We start from the raw sequence: 21,493 nt of genomic DNA, 5'->3' as shown, positions 1-21,493 counted from the left end.
TCCTCATGTATAAAGTCAGGGGGAAATCTAATCTCCTGGCTGAGCAAAAGATCCCTGTGTCCATTAGCTCACCTGTAAGTACATGCCTCATCCAGCAAACCCCACAGCATTTCCCTCATGAGCAGTCACACAGTGCTCACTGCACAGTATCAGAGGACACAGATTCATTATAGCAAGAGAACTTTGGGGGGGGGGAACCATGCCCCACACACACAGCAGCAGCCCTGCCCAGCCTGCTGGGGACTTCAGGTCCACTCCAATCACTTTCAGTACAAACCTGCCTCAGCCAATTAAGCGGTATCATGCAGCGATCTTCAAGCTCCCGTCTGCCCGTCGAGCAGATTTGCTCGGGAGAGAAGATAGCTTTTCCAAGCTTTAATGCTTACAGAGTGTCAAGTTATTTATAACCAATGCTGTGCTGTAACTTCTCCTTGGATCGATACCCGGCTTTGTACGTCAAACAATGACGGGCAGCCAGACTGGTTTGTCTGAAACAACGCACATCTTTCAATAGCAGAGAAACTGCCAGGTCTCCTCTCTGCTACCCATTTGCTATACCTGTGGGCAACGTGCTCTGGGAGTGACATCATCGGATGCTACCCAGCCATGTTATGTTATGGCACTGCCATAGGTGTGTATGGTGACTTACAGGTTTAAGGCAGTACCCCCGTCACGAGGAACTTAGAGGCAAAGTGACTTCTGCTCCCATTTAAGCCCGAGTGGTCCAGCAGATAGAGCACCGGACTGGGACTCAGGAGAGCTGGGTTCTATCCAAGCATCCACTTCACCTGCAGGTCCCTCAGTTTCCACATCTGTGAAAAGGGTTAATATTGCCAATCCCCTTTGTAAAGAGCCTTGAGCTCAATGGGGTGAGAGGTGCTCCAAAAGAATGAGGCATTATTGCTATTGACGACTTATGGAGCAGAATTAGCCCACAGTTTAGACACAATTCAGATCATGATATTTGCCCTTCTCTTCACAAGGGCCAGGAAAATATATAGTGGGGAATCATCCTGCGCTGGCTCCAGGGCAATGGACTAGCTGTGACACAACAGACCTTCTTTCAGTTCTAACTCCTATGGCACAGTCACCTAGAGGAAGCTCACCATGGCTTTTCATCACGTATGGAACACGTAATTTGATGTAGATGATTTCAGGAACAACCTCTGTTGCTGTCATCTTTTCCCAGCGACAGGGCAATCCTAGCTGCCACTGCCAGAAAGCCAGTTTTCTGTGCACAGACCATCGGACAGGACTTGTCCCACTTACCACAAACTAATTCTTTCAGAGCAGGACTTTAAAGGCTGCCTGACGTGAACACAAAACCCAATTCTCTTGCAGTCAAGGTAAGCAGCAACAGCATGCAGCTAGTTATCAGGGTGGCCCTGCTTGGCAAGTGTTTGAGGACAGCTATAGTTCCTTAAATTAATCTGATCAACCACCACCCACAACATCTCAGCTCCTTTGGGGCAGGGGAGAAAGTTTCAGGGCTAATAAACTCCCCAAACGACCACCGTAAAGCAGCCATTGATGAAAGGCATTACTGACAATCACGTCATCTCACAGACTAAGCAGGGTCTGGCTGGGTCAGGATTTGGATATTCCTTGCAGGTGCTGTCTTCAGATACTGAGATTAGCAAGGGGCGGATAAAATTCCACGCACCAGGACAGCATTAAGCAGCAATGGGCTGCTAGAGGTGCTCACCAAATCACAGCCATGCCAGCACTGATGTCCTGGACAAACAGCAGCCCAGTGACGTGCTGCCTGCCTTTACTCACCTGACACTGACAGTGGCATTGTGTTTCTTCACTTTGCTTCCCAGAACGTTGTGCAGCATTGCTGTGCCTGGCTACTCCACTCCCGCAGTCTCTGCACTGTAGCGACTGGCCAAGCAGGCTGTTTTTATACCTGCACTGCTATGACCCAAGAAGACCCACAGGTCATGGAGAGCTAAGGGAAGCACTTAAGGAAGCCAACTTTATGCAATGCTATAGAAGTGAAAGTCGATGCATAATGAAACAGCCCTTGGAACAAGGCACAAAGCAACGCCTGGTCCCATCTTCTGATTTGCGTTTGTGTGTTCAGCCTCTTTCTCCTAGTTCTGTGAAAAGCAAACGTGTCACGAAGTACTATTTCCACCGCTCGTCTCTTGAAGGGTCCAACTTTCCAGTGGCGCTGTGCCCTGTAATTGAGGGGGGACGGCAAAGAGAAACAGAAACCAAACTGATCTGGTGAAGAGGAGACGGGAATCTTGTCCTGCACTACTATTGTATTAGATTGGTCACTGCCAAAAGGCAGAGTCAGGAGGAATGTAATTCTCAAAGTCAATTGCAATAAGCAGCACCTATCAACGTGCCAGTGATGAGGAGCTCAGCCTCAGGCTGGCCCTGTGATGCAGCTGGGCAAGCTCAGAAGCAAGCGGACTGAGACAGAAGCTGAGCAGGTGACCCAGGGAGACACAGTGAGTGGAGCCAGGAACAGAATCCATCCTCTAGCTGCTCGACCACAATCCCCTGCCAAGCCAGTCTGAACTCTGATCAGCATGACACACACGCTTCCAAGAGTCAATACACACAATCTCATCCAGATAAGTCTGCCCACCTGAATGCTCTACGCTAGCTGCCCCAAAAAACAAGTTCAGTACACACAGGGAAGAGCATGCCTGGAAGCTAGAAACGAATGAACATTTCCTGTGCCCTCTCCACCACATTCTCCTGAAGCGAGAATTATAAATTAGCCTCCTGGAATAAGGCACTCAGCATTGTCCACTAGCTTTCAAGGCTCCTCTCACTGGAAGGCAGCCGAGAAACAAGTCGCTTAAAAAAAAAAAAAAAAGAAGTGGGAAAAAAAATCCCATCTAAGAATCCTTATGGAGCAAAGATAAGTTCTATAAGGCAGTGGTTCTCAGCCAGGGGTCCATCAAGCATGGCTGGTGTTAGACTTGTTAGGGCACAGGGCAGAAAGCCAAAACCCCACTCTACAGGACTGCAGCCTGGGGCCCCAAGCCTCACCAACCGGGACTAAAGCAGAAACCTGAGCAACTTAGCTTCGTGATGCCCTTTGGGGCATAGGGTCCTGGGCAGTTGCCCTGCTTGCTACCCCCTAATGCCACCCCTGGCTTTTTTATACAGAAAAACAGTTGTGGCACAGCTGGGTCATGGAGTTTCTATAGCATGTTGGGGGCCTCAAAGAAAAGGGTTGAGAACCCCTGCTATAAGGGAATGCAATAGACGATGCACCAAATACGAGCTAGGTATTACTACCACCACCTGGTACTCCTGGCGGAATTCTGTGCACTGCATGTGCATAATTAATGAGCCGCGCATACTTTTAATTATTTGCGCAGAAAAAAGCTTCTGCTGGAAAGTTTCTGCAGTTCCTCCTTTTGCCCACCAGAAAGCTAGTGGATATTGGCACCAGAACAGAGCAGCCTCCTCCGCCAGCCCCAGGGAGAGACAGAGAGTGGGGCTGCTGGGGGAGGGTCGCAGACAGGGGCTCATAAAGGCTAGTGGGGGAGGACGGACTGGGGCAGGGGCGAATAGGAGTGGAGGCGCAGGGCCACAAGGGGGAGGGAGATGCAGGGCCACATGGGGATGGGGGGGAGTGGGTGTCTGAGTGGGGGTGGAGGGACACGTGGTGCAAGGACACACAACGGTGCAGGGACACATGGGAACAGGGGCAGTGTGCCTGACAATGGGAGAGGCTAGGGGTCAGCCACGGTCTGATGGGGGACACTCTCTAACAATCCCTCCCCATCCCCCATAAAAACCTGTTCCATACTTTTCCCACCCATAGCCAACCCCCCTCCAAGTTCACGCCTAAGCTCCTTCCCAGCAACCCCTCAGCTCCTCCATTACCCCTGACTTCCTCAAGCCTTTGCACGGTTTCTGAGGGGTGTGGGAAATACGGTTCTGTATTGTAGTTTAAATGAATTATTACTCATAGTTCTGTATTAATATGCCTAGTAAGGAATCTATTTCTCAAAAAACATTTCCTGAATCTTTTTTATTGTTATTTTGACAAATAAAATATGCAGAATTTTACAGAATTTGAAAATATTGTGTGCCAAAAATTAAAAATTCTGCACAGAATTCCCACAGAAGTAACCTGGGAGCACCTAGAGATAATTTCTTGGCTAATTTCTGGCACCCAAGCTTTAAATAGCGGAAAGGCCTCTTCACTGCTACAGCTCTACCAACCCCATCGCTAGTCAGGCCCCTGCCCCCCAAATCATTTGTTTAAAAATCCATTATTTTTCAACAAGCTGGGGGGAGGAAGGGAGATTATTTACCCTCTGGCTTCAGCTTTTGGGGAGCACTTGGGTCCCGCTGTCAAGCTTTTTTTCTTAAAACATGCAGGTGAGAAGCTTACTTTTTTGGTAAAGGAAAGCTAAGGATCTCACCTAGTCACCTCCCTCCAGGAGCTGGGGCTTTAAACCCACATTAAAACTCATGAGAGTTAGGGGCACTGAGCTTCCAATGAAGTTGCACAGAGCTACCGAGAGACCTTTTTAAGGTAAGCATGGTAGGTATAATCACCTTTATTAGAAAAAAGCAGGCTTCAACCTGAACAATGAGACTTACCAGTTAGTCCGTTGCAGATTGTGAGAATGTGGTACCAGAGACGTCTCCGCTACCTGTCACTGTCCACGTCCCTGCCCCCACTGCGGATATTAATGGTATGCTCTTGCATTGTTTCTGGCAACACAGGAAGTAAATTGCTACACACATGTATCTACAATTACACAACAAAGCGCGGTCTCTGTTTACAGCACACAGCACACATTGAAATGTGCTCTCACCACATTCAGAAATTTATATCTGCACCTATCACCAAGGAACTTAGTTGCCTTGCATCAGTAAAATCATTCAAATCAAATACCCACTTCCTATTATGAAGTTCAAACAAAACCCTGGGTCAACAGACAGGTCTTCTGTCTTGAGGTCTGTTGAACTCTAGGTTTGACAAGCCCCTGGAGAGAGCAGGTCACCAACACACAAGAACCAACAGGGGGTGTGACCCAACTGGGATTAGCACTCAGGGTCTCCTGTGCTGCAAACACAGCACTTAAATTTAAGGAAAAAAATCTCTGTTAGTGCCTGTAGAATTGTGATGGACAGTAATGCTGTAGCCTTAAGAAAAGGAGGACTTGTGGCACCTTAGAAACTAACCAATTTATTTGAGCATGAGCTTTCGTGAGCTACAGCTAGCTCACGAAAGCTCATGCTCAAATAAATTGGTGAGTCTCTAAGATGCCACAAGTCCTCCTTTTCTTTTTGCGAATACAGACTAACACGGCTGTTACTCTGAAACCTGTCGATGTAGCCTTAAGCAGGCCAGCCCCTAGAGCACTGGTCCTCAACTTATTTACCATTGTGGGCCACATATGCTGCTCTCTATGTGTTATGGGGGCTGCAGCCACACAATGTATATACTACCTGTATGGCCCAGAAAATGTCACATGGGCCGCAGCTGTGTGCTGATTGGGCCACAAGTAGCCCGCGGGGGCCACGGATTGAGAACCACTGCACTAGAGGGAGATATAACCACACACGCAAGTGCAACTACGAGCCAGCAGATGGCAATATATCACACACCTGCACACATTTCCCCCCAGCCTGGCCAACACGTCCCATAGGCTGCCATTTGTTTATAGATTCATAGATATTTAGGTCAGAAGGGACCATTATGATCATCTAGTCTGACCTCCTGCACAACACAGGCCACAGAATTTCACCCACCACTCCTACAAAAAAAAAAACAACAAACCTCACACCTATATCTGTGCTATTGAAGTCCTCAAATCGTAGTTTAAAGACTTCAAGGAGCAGAGAATCCTCCAGCAAGTGACCCGTGCCCCATGCTACAGAGGAAGGCGAAAAACCTCCAGGGCCTTCCAATCTGCCCTGGAGGAAAATTCCTTCTCGACCCCAAATATGGCGATCAGCTAAACCCTGAGCATATGGGCAAGATTCATCAGCCAGATACTACAGAAAATTCTTTGCCTTGGAAGTGCCTCATCCAACACTGGCTTTTCTTTAGATACCATGGAGATGAGCACCAAACACCTCGAAAACCAATGAATGTATCCTCACAGGGATAAAGAAATATCACCCCTGTTTTACAGACGGGGACTGCAGCACAGATATTGAGTGCCTTGGCCAAGGCCACACAGGGAGTCTGTAGCAGAGCCAGAGACTGAACCGAGGTCTCTCAAATCCCAGTACAGTGACTTAACACAAAGTCATCCTGCTCTTGCTCAGCTTCCAAGTTCACCCCACTCCCCAGCCTGCCCCAAGAGAGAAACACCAGCTGCTCAACACAACCATTGCTGGCCGCTTTCTTGTAGACTCTACTGAAGTGTGAATGACCACACACGAATTTAACTAGCCTTAAAGCTGGGCGCCTACTTGCTTTCAAGCTCTCCCCCTGTCACCACCACACTTTCCCTTTTGCATTTCCAGCCTCTGCCCTACATGTCTTAGCAACACCCCATCTGCACTTGGATTCCCTGGCCAGCTCCTCTCTCCTGCCTCCACATGACCTGCCAGGGGGCAGAGCCTGATGCAGGGGGGCTGCTGATGGAGCCACGAAAGGACCGGAGCAGCCTGTGCAGGTACTCATGCCCCTTCTCGGTGGCACCGTCAGAGGAGCAGAGCCTCAGAGGGGGCTGCTGCTGCAGTTAGAGGGGGAGGCAGGCAGTCGGGCAGGAGTGGCGGAGGACTCCTGCATAGCGGATCCCTATGGGGGTCATTTCCTTGTTGCTTGCAAACGGAGCAGAGGAGCTGTGGGAATAGCACTGGCCATATCGCCCCTATAGGCATGAGGCCAGCAGTGCCCCTCCACCCTACCTCTGCTGCTGGCTCAAGCCTCTCTCCCTACCCAGCTGGGCGTTACCATGCTAAGCCTTGCAGGGCAGACGAGATCGGGCTTCTGATCCTGGGAAAGCCATTTGCTCTCAAGTAGCCAAATGCGGCCCCTTCAGGGGCAATTCAGGGAGACTTGGTTTGAATTGTAGAACAAACTCTGGGAGCAAACAAACAGCTGTGCAGGTGGCAACCTAAAGAGGGCTGCTGCCACCAGCAGAGGGCAATGAGGAAAGCAGACAGCCAGTTCCCAGGGGAAGTAAGCTCACTGTATAGAAAAGGGCAGAGACAACCCGTACCCGCTGGCAGCGGGGCCGAGTGAGAGCAGCAGCTTCAGCAAATGTGACTGAAAACGCTCAGGCCGCGTGAGCATGCTCAGTACAAGTCAAGCAGCAACTCTGAGGGAGCATGTGACCCCGTTCCCCTGCTCCCGGCCTCTTTTCTTAAAGCGTTTATTGTTTGTGTTACTGTAGCGCTTAGGAGCCCTAGTCATGGACCAGGACCCCCTGTGCTAGGGGCTGTACAAGCACAGAACAAAAAGACAGTCCCTGTCCTAAGGGGCGTACAATCGGAGCGTAAGACCGGAGACGACAGATGGATCCAGGCAGATGGTGGAGTACTTGTCATCATTACAGCTATCACATAGGGGGATATTCCCCACAGCAGCTGTCTTTTCAAAAATACCCGCCCCCGAAGTGTATGGGACACCAAAGTGGAGTGACAAGAAACTTTACATTGCACCCTCAGACCCTGTTCTGAGCAGGCCGTCCTCGGAGAGCCACCTACATTCCCGAAACAGCAAAGTCTGAATTCCTCAGGCAGCGCTACAGGCTTGCCAAGTGTTTAACAGTGTCAGAGTGCTTCTCTCATCTGGGGAAACCTCATGTCAGACAGAACAGATGCTTGTGAAACTCTTTTTTCCTCCCCCAAAAAGGGAGCTCACGACCAAGCACCAGGGAGCAACACCACACTACATTCGGGGATAAGTGAACTATGAGAAGGTTATACCGGAAACAGCATCACAGAACAAACGCCCAGAGGGCCACTTTGCCACAGTGGGGAGGTGCAGGAGGAGTGATGTAGCTGATGTGAGCAGTCGCAGGGCCCTGGCATGAAAAGAGCAAGACATCTGCGAGCAAAACTCCCCTGCAAGGGCCAACCCCATTTAGCATTCCACACATCCGGCTCAGCAGCCATTACCTTTCACCTGCCATGAGGACAGGCTTCTTTACCTTCCCCCAAAAGAGGCCAGGACAGCAGTGGGAGTTGGACCACATTCTGCTTACAGCTTTGACCTCTCATTCTTCGAGGGAAATTGCCCCCCAACCCCACCCCACCCCAAAAAAGTGGTGAATTCCTCTCATTTTGTGAGGGATGGTCTTCACAAGTGGTTTGATGCGGTGGGCCGGGGGGGCGGGGCGGGGAGGGGGGGGAGAGAAGGCCAATACTGTTCCAAACGCTATCCCCTGCCCAAGTTCTGCCCACTCATGCCAAAATTAGGAGCTCGTCAGAACACTTCTTAATAGGAGAGTCCCTCTTTTTTGCATACCGTGCCCCAGAATGAAATAGTTAGTAAAGCTGACATTGAAAGAGACCTTAGGATTTAGAGTCAACCTCCTATGGCAATGAAGAGGGGACAACCCAGGCCTGGCAGCTATTGTTACAGGCTGTTTGGAGACTCAAGCAGACCTTGTTGCATTGGTTTGCACAGGATTTTGTCAGTCCTCTTCACAACCACAAATGGCTTAAAGGCTCAATACTGGCTTAAAAATTAAGGTTTAGATACTGGAGATTCCAGCTTGCCAAGCCACTCCAACTCAACCCCCAGTCTCTCTCACTCTCCACGGCTGTCCTTTTATTTCCCTTTCCAGCTATCTTTAGATGACAAAACTGTCTGAGCAGGAAAGCACATCAAAGGTGATGTATACACTGGGGTAAGTTACAGGCTGAAGGGCAGGATGGCAGCAGGACAGTGACCAGAACAGAGGTGTGATGTGGTGCAACATATAGTAATTCCCTATACAGCCTCTTTGCATATACTTCTGCCCTCCTATTGGTTGTTTTTCCTGCTGACATCCTGCCCTTCTGCCTCCTTTTCACGGTGCTAGCATTCTACATGACGACTGTACATTGCATTCGCTTGCCTTCGTATCTGCATGTAAAAACCACAACATTCACCTAACAGGCAATACAAACACTAAATGCGCACACACACGCCCCCTTAAATGATAATTAAGGTTGCAAAACCAAGCATGTAGAAGTTAGGAAATGCCAGAATTAAGGTTGCTTGGCTCTTCTCGTCTGTGGGCCCAGCAGGAGGGGCATTCACAGCAAAAAAAGAGAATTCTGGGGTTTGGTCCTACACTCAGGCTGGAGCAGCCAGAAACCACAACTGCAAAGAAAGTCCTGCTCAACCCAAGACTGGAGCATGCTCACTGCAGATGGAATCTTCAGGGAATTTAGCTGCAAAGCTCCAGCAAGTCTCTTCGTGCGGTTTTTCAAAGGCTTAGGAAACTTGGCCAGATTTGCGCAGATTTTCATGGGGATGACAAAAGGTCCATCCCTGGACACAGGGATCACCCCCCGCCAAATTTCAAGTCCCTGAGCCAAACCATGGGGGCACTAGAGCTTCTAAAAAAAGAAATCTGGTGACCTCTCTTTTTTTAAAACATCGCAAAACGTAATTTTTCCTTAGCCTCATTCTCTGAAATGGCTGAACTGGTTTGCCCCGGGGGGGGAGGGGCGGGTGGAAATCAGCGTGAGGCAGACACCTGGCATGAAAAGTTTCAGCCCAAACAGTTAAAGTTTGGCCAAGTTATAAGCAACTGAAAACAGAGTGGCCGAACAACCTTAACAGATGGCGGTATTCTCTCTGCCTACATTATATACTGTAAGGATTGAATATGCTATCGTGCTGGAAAGGGTTAATTATTTTCAGTAAGCAGAGCTTCCAGTTCACATCTGCACACGTCAATAATTCCTTTTAAAATAGCTTAAGAAACCTACTCTTTTTTTTTTTTTTAAATACACACACATACATATGCGCAAAGCAAGGGTTATGAACCAATGCAAGACTTTCTCAGACTGTAGCCAAGCATCTGAAGAGCTCTGGAAAGGAGCCCTAAACCACAGAGTTTCCTATCTCCAACATATCTGAAATCCCATCAGATCCAAGAAGCCACTTTTTGACCCTGGACAAAAAGGGGTAGGGGGGCAGGGGGAAGGGGAGGAAGCCCAGTGAAAACAGGAGACCTTCTTAAAAATCACTGAATGGAAAGGGAACTACCCTGGGTGTTCCGAATCTGCCAGCGACTGAGGTCATGTGGATGGTTTAAGATTTAAGTCCCCCTAAGGGACTCATTTCAACATTCCTATCTTTCCTGAGAATGCCCCTTCTTTTAGGGTTAGAGCTCCCCTCCCCCTTCCCTATAAGAGCTGTTTTACTGATGTGATTTAATTGCTTGCTTTGAAATTCAAATTCTCAGCAGAGTCCAGGGTGGTCTCTCCATGTCAGCTCCCATTACAATTTATGTGGACATATGTGCATCTGAAATGGCACACAGCATTCCAGTCTCTGGGGTAGGACAGAGTCTCCCCTCTACCTGACAATGTCTGCACCCAAACGAGACACTTAAAACTCTCTTAAAAAAAAACGTTTAATTCATATGGGATCTTCAGGAATGGATTAATGGAGAATATTCCTCCCAGCCAACAAGAGCCTGTCATGCTGCCAATGTGATTTAGAAGGGAAAACAAAAAACAGCTGAAGATTTTATTTATTTATTAACCTTGAGCGATTTCCTTTAACCCTCTGCAGAAATGCAGAGGACATAAGAACGGCCATAGAGGGTCAGACCAATGGTCCATTTAGACCAGTAGCCTCTGATGTGGTCAGCCACACTATCAGAGGCTCGTTCACCTGCACATCTACCAATGTGATATGTGCCATCATGTGCCAGCAATGCCCCTCTGCCATGTACATTGGCCAAACTGGACAGTCTCTACGTAAAAGAATTAATGGACACAAATCAGACGTCAAGAATTATAACATTCAAAAACCAGTCGGAGAACACTTCAATCTCCCTGGTCACTCGATTACAGACCTAAAAGTCGCAATATTACAACAAAAAAACTTCAAAAACAGACTCCAACAAGAGACTGCTGAATTGGAATTAATTTGCAAACTGGACACCATTAAATTAGGCTTGAATAAAGACTGGGAGTGGATGGGTCATTACACAAAGTAAAACTATTTCCCCTTACTTATTCCCCCACCCCGTTATTCACACCTTCTTGTCAACAGGCCATCCTGATTATCACTACAAAAGGTTTTTTTCTCCTGCTGATAATAGCTCACCTTAATTGATCACTCTCGTTATAGTTGGTATGGCAACACACATTTTTTCATGTTCTCTGTGTGTGTGTGTGTGTATATATGTCTATATCTCTTCCTACTGTATTTTCCACTGCATGCATCCGATGAAGTGGGTTTTAGCCCACGAAAGCTTATGCTCAAATAAATTTGTTAGTCTCTAAGGTGCCACAAGTACTCCTTTTCTTTTTGCTGATACAGACTAACACAGCTAATACTCTGAAACCAGATCATGGGGTTGCATCCCTGACCATCTTGGCCAATAGCCATTAATAGACTTATCCTCCTCAAACTTATCTAATTCTTTTTTGAACTCAGTTATACTTTTGGAATTCGCAATATCCCCAGCAATGAGTTCTACAGGTTGCCTACGCACTGTGTGAAGAAGTACTTCCTTTTGTTTTAAGCCTGCTGCCTATTAATTCAATTGGGTGACCCGCAGTTCTTGTGTTTCTTGAAGAGGTACATAACACTTCCCTGTTCACTTTCTGCACACCAGTCATGATTTTATAGATCTCTATCATATCCCCCTTCAGCCATCTCTTTTCTAAGATGCACAGTTCCAGTCTCTCTCATCTCTCTTTGTATGGAAGCTCTTTCATATCCCTAATCATTTTTGTTGCCCTTCTCTGTACCTTTTCCAATCCTAATATATCAGTTTTGAGATGGGATGACCAGAACTGCATTCATTATTCAAGGTGTGGGGTACCATGGATTTATATAGTGGCATTATGATATTTTCTCTCTTATTATCTATTCCTTTCCTAATGGTTCCTAAAATGATTAGCTATTTTGACTGAACCTGCACACTGAGCGGATGTTTTCAGAGAACCATTCATGACTTCTAGATCTCTTTCTTGAGTGGTAACAGCTCATTTAGACACAACCATTTTGGAAAACATAATCCTAACTATACATACAATATGCATTACTTTACATTTATCAACACAGAATTTCATCTGCCATTTTGTTGCCCAGTCACCCAGTTTAATGAAATCCCTTTGCAACTCTTCATAGTCAGATTTGGATTTAACTATCTTGAGTAATTTTGTATTGTCCTTTTTCCAACTCATTTATGAATATGTTGAACAGAACTGGTCCCAGTACAGATGCGTGGGGGGCACACCATTTACCTCTCTTCCTAAAACTGACCATTTATTTCTATCCTTTGTTTCCTATCTTTTAATCAGTTACCGATCCATTAGAGGACCCTCCCTCTTTATCCCATGACTGCTTAGTCTGCTTAAGCGCTTCTGGTGAGGGACCTTGTCAAAGGCTTTCTGAAAGCCCAAGTACACTGTATCCACCCTTATCCAGATGCCTGTTGACTCACTCAAAGAATTCGGATAGATTGAGGCATGTATTTCCCTTAACAGCTGTGCTGACCCATCCCAAACACATCATGCTTATCTATGTGTCTGATAATTCTGTTCTTTACTACAGTTTCAACCAATTTGCCTGGTACTGAAGCTGGGCTTACTTGGCAGAATCACCTCTGAAGCCTTTTTAAAAAAAAATCTGGTGTCATAATAGTTACCCGCCAGTCATCTGGTAGAGGCTGATTTAAGTGATAGCTTACATACCAGATTTTCAAGAAGAGCTCAGGACCCCAGCACTCCCAGCTGGATGCTCAATGTGGCTGAGAGCCTAGCCATTTCATTTAGGTGTCTAAATGGGAGCGGTGTTCTTTCCAAAAATCTGGCCTTATACTCACTAATGCAGGCTGAGTTTGGAAAGAGCAAGGCTCTCAAAGGTAGCAGTCTGGGTCTAGAGCGGTTTAGGGTGGCAATTTATGACATCGGAGCTTTGTCATAATGAAGTGGCTAAAACATATGTGCTCCACCAGCCACTGCTAGATAGGACCAGAAATGCTCAAGTGGGCATGATAACCTGAGCGCTCCTTTTAGGGATGGGATCACATGAGCCTTAGACGATAACCCTGTTTGGGCAGGTCTTCATTGCACAGTTAGCCTGGGTGGTTGGCACTCGGGTTGAAGCCTAGCGCGAGTGTGAGCAGCACTACCCAAGTTACTGCTCCCTGTCGGGTGGTGCACTCCCTGGGTTCGTCACTACGGCTTCTGGGGGCATACCCCATGGTTCTTTGCGCTGCACTAACCGGAGCTTCTCTAAGACCCAGGGAATTGTGGGAGAACTCATCTCTCTTTCTGGGTGCATGGGGCAATTGTGGGACAGCACTGGTGCCCTAGCAGCAGTGGAGTGATTTAGCCTGCGTCCCCACTGCAAAGCAGACGGGTTACCGCCCTGAATGACAGCAGAACCTGGGCTCTCACCCACCTCCCCAGCCAGGCCAGCTAGCCTGGGTTAAAAGCGCCAAACTCAGGTGAGAGGGTTGTGTGTGTGGATGGGAGAGGGGATTAGGGCAACACCTGGGCTAACTGCAATGAAGAAATACCCTTTATGCCTTCATCAGCACCTTGAGCAGAGGAGCAGGGTGATGGAAGTCAGGCTTTACTCCGGTAAAATGCAAGCTAGAAGGGCGTCACGTTTTCATCGGCGAGAGTAATTAACCTTGGTGAATTGTTCCAGTGGGTCGTGGTAGATTCTCCATCACTGACAATTTTTAAATTAAGCCTGGACGTTTTAAAAATATGTGATCTAGGAATTATTGGGGGGAAGCTTTCTGGCCTGTGTTACACAGGAGGTGATCTCACAATCATAGAATATCAGGGTTGGAAGGGACCTCAGGAGGTCATCTAGTCCCACCCCCTGCTCAAGGCAGGACCAATCCCCAATTAAATCATCCCAGCCAGGGCTTTGTCAAGCCTGACCTTAAAAACTTCTAAGGAAGGAGATTCCACCACCTCCCCAAGTAACGCATTCCAGTGTTTCACCACCCTCTTAGTGAAAAAGTTTTTCCTAATATCCAACCTAAACCTCCCCTACTGCAACTTGAGACCATTACTCCTCGTTCTGTCATCTGCTACCACTGAGAACAGTCTAGATCTATCCTCTTTGGAACCCCCTTTCAGGTAGTTGAAAGCAGCCATCAAATCCCCCCCTCATTCTTCTCTTCCGCATACTAAACAATCCCAGTTCCCTCAGCCTCTCCTCATAAGTCATGTGTTCCAGTCCCCTAATCATTTTTGTTGCCCTCCGCTGGACACGTTCTAACTTTTCCACATCCTTCTTGTAGTGTGAGGCCTCATCAATGTCGAATAGAGGGGAACGATCACGTCCCTCGACAATGGTCCCTTCTGGCCTGGAAATCTATGAATCAAGTTATTACGTGAGGAACCTAATGTTGCTCTGTTCCTTTGGGAAAGACTATTATGTGTCAATGAACACAGTGGCAGTCACCAAACCACCTGAAACACATCCAAGGGAGACTGTTAAAGTTACCAAGGATTTGTCTGTGCAAGAACTGTACTGTTTTAACTCTACTAGTATATAGTTAAAGCACCTCAATGCCCTAGCATGGACTCTGTCATATTGGTATGTATACCAGTAGTATAACTGGTCCCATTTGGGAAGGTGAATAAAACTGCACGAGTATACGGTACCTTTATATTGGTACAACTGCCTGCATTCTAAGCATTGTACCAGCCTAACTATTTTGGAAGGGGAAAAAAAAAATCACACCCCTAATTATATCAGTACAAGAAGTGTGTTTTGACCAGACCTTAGAGTAACAGAAAGGTTACCTGTGGCAGTGGGAGGGTGTTATTTTTGTTAACTAACTAAACATAAGTTGCCCAGCAGTATTTACAACTCAAATATTGAGGAACCACACTAGTGCCTGAGAACCTAAAGGTGAAATCACCAAGAAGGAGATGGTCTTCCTATAGACCTAGTCCAATCTGAGAGAATTGCAGGAAGTTAACAGTATAACTAGGGAACAATGAACTAGATCGAAGTGTTTCATAGTTATTAAAAACAAAGAAGGTCACAGTACAAATAAGGATATTCTTTAACCTGAAAATCCCCTTTTAAACAATCTTTCCATGTAAGGGAAAAGCAACAAGGAGAGCCACGCCCTACCTAATTCAATATGAATGTCCTCGTAAACCCAGACAGATCCACTGGCTGTTCTCAGCAATTTCATCTCCATTTAATGGCTTCTATTCTGGACCAGTTCTTCTCAGGCACTACCCACGATTCATATCTGCAAAGAGTAGAAAACAGATCTCTCATTTACAGAGGTCCCAGATTACGCTATAAACATTGCAACCAACAGAAGCAGAGTAGTAAACATATCTTTTACTCATGAAAAACCTCATCAGAAAGTTTTGCGGGTTTTTTTTTAAACGTTAAGCATGGAAATTCCTACTTCCAGGGACACCACCTTCTTAGGAGAAAACTACTGTAAACATCTTTTAAAATCCACTGTTGTGGCAATTAACGCACAAGATCATTATCACTGGAAAAGATTAGAGAAACTGGGGATACCTTGACCAGACAACGTGTTAAAACTACAGTTTGCCTTGTCTTCACTAGGATTCAAACATGTTTTAAAAATACACTTTCTTCCTAGTGTACACGTGACCTACATGTACGCACAGGACCCAGCACAATAGAGACTGATCTCCACAGGGGCTTTTAGGTACTACTATAATATAAAGTCCCCTGCCTTCCCACTTCTCTGGCACTTCTAGCACAAACCAAGGAAATAATTGTTCCACCCCTGCTCCAGAGAGCTACTCTCCTTAGTATCCACCTATTAGAGCTATCACATCCCATCTGTATTCATTACCATATCTTCCTCATTTACTAGACATGCAGCAGAGCAGCGCTGAAGCTTTAGTTACATACACATTCAATTCCTTCGAGATTATCGCTGTAACTGGCAGAGTTAATGCAGCCGGCCAGGAAGCCCAAGAGCCCTCAGCGATACACCCCCTCCTCCTGCCACGGTGAACAGTTGAAATATTTGCCACCCAATCTTGCTTAAAGAGGGAGAACCCCACATGAGGCAGATGCAAATCACAGGGGGTTAAAATAAAGGAGAAAATCTCCCGTCTCTGCTCCATTCCCCTTACAGTTCAGTCTACTTTAACCACTGCTAGTCACAGTGCTTCAGCCATGATCCACCAAGCACTTAACCACGGGAGTGTCCTGGTGAATCTACCCAACATATGGCCCCAGGTACCAGAGTATCTCAGCACCGCACAATGCGTTTACCCACCAACGCCCCCACTGGGCAAGGAAATACGATTATACCCCCATTTCACAGCGGCACAGAAACGCCAAATAAAAGACCCGCTGGAGCCTGGGCACCAAGACCCAGCAAGGGGGAGCCCTCAGAACGCCTACCCTGTTATTTTTAACCCTACAGCCTGAGCCCTGTGAGTCAGGTCAGCTGACCGAGGCTGGGCTCAGACTCAGTGCTGCAGGTTTCTTTGCAGCATAGAGATACCCTTGCCCAAGCGAAACCTATGCCAGAGCAGGGAACTGAATCCAGGTTACCCGAGTCCCAGATTAGCACCCTAGCCACTGGGCAATCTTTTCCTCTTCTAATCAACAGGACTGCTTCCATGTTTTGTTGAATCGGGGCCTGTATGCATTGAGATGCCACAGTGATGGGCCACCTTATGCGAACAGAGCCCTTGTGGAGGGCAAGGGAATGAAGCGGATTTGGAGTTTACAGGCCAAACCCTTGGAGGTAGGCTCCAAAACACAAAATCAGACAGTGTAACAGAGGTGACATCCTGGTGGGTTTCTCAAACTGGCCCCTCATAGATGCCTTGTCCAGTTACTCCCTGAAAATTCTCCTCTAGCAGAGACACATGGCGAGACTGTTGCCATTTTGTACATGCCTGGAAGAAGGGGGGGTGTCAGAATTGAACATAAAAGGGAAAGGTGAGACTCCTGCCTGCCCTAACTGCAGTATTACTGGGAGACAGGAATCGAGCACCTCTTCCTCTCAGTTTCCAAGATAGAACTCATTTATTCGTAGGCCTTGTCTATACCAGAGACGTTGCACCAGTTTCTCTGAAGTGATTTTAAAACTGATGTAGTTAAACCAATGCAAACCCCTAATGCAGACAAAACTCAACCTGCATTAACTCTAGCTCTAAGTCAGGTCAGCAGGCATCGACACAACTCTTCCTCTATGGAAGTGGGGTGCCAAACGTATGGCTTTCAGGCCACATCTGGTCTGCCCGAAGCATCTGAGAGGCCTGCATGACATTTACATTGTACAAACTCTCAGCTTTCATTTAAAAAAGGAAAGGAGTACTTGTGGCACCTTAGAGACTAACCAATTTATTTGAGCATGAGCTTTCGTGAGCTACAGCTCACTTAGAATCATAGAATATCAGGGTTGGAAGGGACCCCAGAAGGTCATCTAGTCCAACCCCCTGCTCAAAGCAGGACCAATTCCCAGTTAAATCATCCCAGCCAGGGCTTTGTCAAGCCTGACCTTAAAAACCTCTAAGGAAGGAGATTCTACCACCTCCCTAGGTAACGCATTCCAGTGTTTCACCACCCTCTTAGTGAAAAAGTTTTTCCTAATATCCAATCTAAACCTCCCCCACTGCAACTTGAGACCATTACTCCTCGTTCTGTCATCTGCTACCATTGAGAACAGTCTAGAGCCATCCTCTTTGGAACCCCCTTTCAGGTAGTTGAAAGCAGCTATCAAATCCCCCCTCATTCTTCTCTTCTGCAGGCTAAACAATCCCAGCTCCCTCAGCCTCTCCTCATAACTCATGTGTTCCAGTCCCCTAATCATTTTTGTTGCCCTTCGCTGGACTCTCTCCAATTTATCCACATCCTTCTTGAAGTGTGGGGCCCAAAACTGGACACAGTACTCCAGATGAGGCCTCACCAATGTCGAATAGAGGGGAACGATCACGTCCCTCGATCTGCTCGCTATGCCCCTACTTATACATCCCAAAATGCCATTGGCCTTCTTGGCAACAAGGGCACACTGCTGACTCATATCCAGCTTCTCGTCCACTGTCACCCCTAGGTCCTTTTCTGCAGAACTGCTGCCTAGCCATTCGGTCCCTAGTCTGTAGCTGTGCATTCGGTTCTTCCGTCCTAAGTGCAGGACCCTGCACTTATCCTTATTGAACCTCATCAGATTCCTTTTGGCCCAATCTTCCAATTGGTCTAGGTCCTTCTGTATCCTATCCCTCCCCTCCAGCGTATCTACCACTCCTCCCAGTTTAGTATCATCCGCAAATTTGCTGAGAGTGCAATCCACACCATCCTCCAGATCATTTATGAAGATATTGAATAAAACCGGCCCCAGGACCGACCCTTGGGGCACTCCACTTGATACCGGCTGCCAACTAGACATGGAGCCATTGATCACTACCCGTTGAGCCCGACAATTTAGCCAGCTTTCTACCCACCTTATAGTGCATTCATCCAGCCCATACTTCCTTAACTTGCTGACAAGAATACTATGGGAGACCGTGTCAAAAGCTTTGCTAAAGTCAAGAAACAATACATCCACTGCTTTCCCTTCATCCACAGAACCAGTAATCTCATCATAAAAGGCGATTAGATTAGTCAGGCATGACCTTCCCTTGGTGAATCCATGCTGGCTGTTCCTGATCACTTTCCTCTCATGCAAGTGCTTCAGGATTGATTCTTTGAGGACCTGCTCCATGATTTTTCCAGGGACTGAGGTGAGGCTGACTGGCCTGTAGTTCCCAGGATCTTCCTTCTTCCCTTTTTTAAAGATTGGCACTACATTAGCCTTTTTCCAGTCATCCGGGACTTCCCCGGTTCGCCACGAGTTTTCAAAGATAATGGCCAGTGGCTCTGCAATCACAGCCGCCAATTCCTTCAGCACTCTCGGATGCAACTCGTCCGGCCCCATGGACTTGTGCACGTCCAGCTTTTCTAAATAGTCCCTAACCGCCTCTATCTCCACAGAGGGCTGGCCATCTCTTCCGCATTTTGTGATGCCCAGCGCAGCAGTCTGGGAGCTGACCTTGTTAGTGAAAACAGAGGCAAAAAAAGCATTGAGTACATTAGCTTTTTCCACATCCTCTGTCACTAGGTTGCCTCCCTCATTCAGTAAGGGGCCCACACTTTCCTTGGCTTTCTTCTTGTTGCCAACATACCTGAAGAAACCCTTCTTGTTACTCTTGACATCTCTGGCTAGCTGCAGCTCCAGGTGCGATTTGGCCCTCCTGATAACATTCCTACATGCCCGAGCAATATTTTTATACTCTTCCCTGGTCATATGTCCAACCTTCCACTTCTTGTAAGCTTCTTTTTTATGTTTAAGATCCGCTAGGATTTCACCATTAAGCCAAGTTGGTCGCCTGCCATATTTACTATTCTTTCGACTCATCGGGATGGTTTCGACTTCATCGGATGCATACCATGGAAACTGCAGTAGACATTATATACACACAGAGACCATGAAACAATACCCCCTCCCACCCCACTGTCCTGCTGGTAATAACTTATCTAAAGTGATCATCAAGTTGAGCCATTTCCAGCACAAATCCAGGTTTTCTCACCCTCCGCCCCCCCCCCACACAAACTCACTCTCCTGCTGGTAATAGCCCATCCAAAGTGACCACTCTCTTCACAATGTGTATGATAATCAAGGTGGGCCATTTCCTGCACAAATCCAGGTTTTCTCACCCTCTCACCCCCCTCCAAAAACCACACACACAAACTCACTCTCCTGCTGGTAATAGCTCATCCAAAGTGACCACTCTCCCTACAATGTGCATGGTAATTAAGGTGGGTCATTTCCAGCACAAATCTAGGCTCTCTCTTTTTCTTTAAAAAAGGGTTTCTAACTTTCATAGCTATGCAGAAAGCCTTCCAAAGTGAACACTGGGCACATGGATGCAGTATTGCCTTCCTGAGCCTACAGACAGAAGCAACAGCTTGGAGAGGCGGAACCACCTCAATCCCCAATGGAGCACATGGGAGCATCAATTTAAATGACCCTGCTGTCAACATTGACAATTGCACTGCCTATCATTTTGGTGGATGGAGAAAAGCCCAGGGGGTTGGGTAGTGGGAAAGTACACAGGGAAAGAAATGCAGTTGGAATAATAACGGAAGAGGGAGACAAAAGAAAAGATGGGCAAGTGTAACACTTTGGGGGTTACCCCAGGGGTGCAGGGTGAATCACTCCCACCTGTTTACAGCGCGAAGGAGCTTTGCTTATGTCCACTGCGGGAAAATCACCCAAAATTACCGTCTGCTGACAACAAAACTGCCCCACTCCAGACTCCGCAAGCCCTGTGCTTCCCTCTGCAGGCTAGCAATTTGCACACCCCAGCCCTTAGGCTCCCTAAGTATCTGGGGCAAAGCAGAGAATGTGGGGCAAAAATCTATGGAAATTACCCCCAGAGTTCTGCTCTGACCCAGGGCTCAGGTTCCTCCAACCAGCCTGTACAACCCACTTTATTATCCTCGGATGCCCACTCCCTCGACTTCTGGGCACCGCAATGCACACACATTCGCGGCCTCCATGGAAGCAGTGCCCCCACTTTGCTAGCTTCCACTCAGTGCAACACGCTCCTTAGCGCACAGAACTTGTCGTGTCTACAGTAAAACCAAACAGACCTGACAAAGCTTAAGATAAAGATTCAAATAGAAGCCAGGATGAGGATTGGAAACATACGGTTATAGATCAAAGACAAACACAAAATGCCATCGAGAGCCTGTACTAATTAAGGAGTTCCTTTCCTGCCTAATAAGGTATTTCTCACGCAGTGGTCAGTCCGTCCAGTGCCTGTCCAGCCAAAACAGCTGGGATCTACTTTTCACGATACACTCCCACTGGCAGCGTCACCTCCATAATGGAGCCTATCTTGCATCCTTGTTTCTCCTATTATACAGTTCCAGATATTTTGTCTCGTTTCATAACCAGAGCATTCCGGTAACTTCACTTGCCCATCATGGTCCCCCTATTCAAAATCCTTTTCTTGGGCTTGTTCACACTTTGGAAAGGCCCATGCCCACACCTTGTCTAGGCTGTCAACACTTGGCTGGGCTGGGCCGAAAGATGTCAACTGTTCTCAGTCTGGACCAAGTTAGCTCGGAGAACCACCCTGCCCCCGGTGACCAGTTTCACCCCCAGCAGGTTTGGAACGCGCCATTCTACATGTTACACAACTCTTCAAATATTTTCCGTATGTACATCTTGCAATAACCATGACAACCAGCGAGTTCTTCGTTTTTGGCAGATACCACATGAGCCCCCTCGGGGAAATACCATGAAAATGGCCATTGCAGGGGAAACGTGCCCAGCTGGGCATCTCTTGGCAAGTCCCTCGATATAGACTTGTAACCATGTACCCCTGTCTG

At 47.3% G+C, this 21,493-nt stretch overlaps 1 protein-coding gene across 7 annotated transcripts in view; it reads right to left on the bottom strand.

Annotated features, from left to right (window-relative positions):
• PTP4A3 (protein tyrosine phosphatase 4A3) overlaps positions 1–21,493 on the bottom strand; it is a 169,284-nt gene that overhangs the window by 102,415 nt on the left and 45,376 nt on the right. For 5 of the 7 annotated variants that reach the window (XM_073329998.1, XM_073329999.1, XM_073329997.1 and 2 more), the window contains one exon: positions 15,239–15,362. The exons of 1 other annotated variant lie outside the window; for it this stretch is intronic. The gene's annotated coding sequence lies outside the window, so the exon portion shown is untranslated. Of the gene's footprint in view, positions 1–4,584; positions 4,699–15,238; positions 15,363–21,493 lie in introns of all 7 variants that reach the window. One more of the 7 variants, XM_073330003.1, reaches the window with a different exon arrangement.

Source organism: Lepidochelys kempii, chromosome 2, assembly GCF_965140265.1.
Source record: "Lepidochelys kempii isolate rLepKem1 chromosome 2, rLepKem1.hap2, whole genome shotgun sequence".
In the NCBI taxonomy this organism is placed as follows: Eukaryota; Metazoa; Chordata; order Testudines; family Cheloniidae; genus Lepidochelys; species Lepidochelys kempii.
The sequence above is the reverse complement of the archived record's forward strand: the minus strand, read 5'-3'. Positions and strand labels throughout refer to the sequence as shown.